A 338-nucleotide genomic window follows, 5' to 3' on the forward strand; every position below is an offset into this window, starting at 1 on the left:
GGATCCCTCCGCCGGCGCGGGGCCCTGCCTCCCCCCGCGCCGCAGTGAGACAGGGGCGGGGCGGCGGCTGCAGCGCTCGAGCGCGGAAAAAAGCGGAGGGGAGCGGGGGGGGGGATGAACCGCAGCATCCGCACACACACACACCCCCCATACTCCGGCCTGCCGGGGGAGGGAGGACGGGCTGTGGGAGGAGGTGAAATCCAGGCACACCCGCGTTAAGGCAGAACGCGGCTTTGGGGAGGGATTGAGCGGGGGGAGAGGAGCGCGACCTGGTTCCAGGGACGCGAAGGATGCCAGGCGGTGTCCCTGCCTCTGCCATTGTCCTGAAGCTGTCTCTT

This window comes from Athene cunicularia, assembly GCF_003259725.1.
Source record: "Athene cunicularia isolate RWA chromosome 3 unlocalized genomic scaffold, athCun1 chr3_part1, whole genome shotgun sequence".
Taxonomy (NCBI): domain Eukaryota; kingdom Metazoa; phylum Chordata; class Aves; order Strigiformes; family Strigidae; genus Athene; species Athene cunicularia.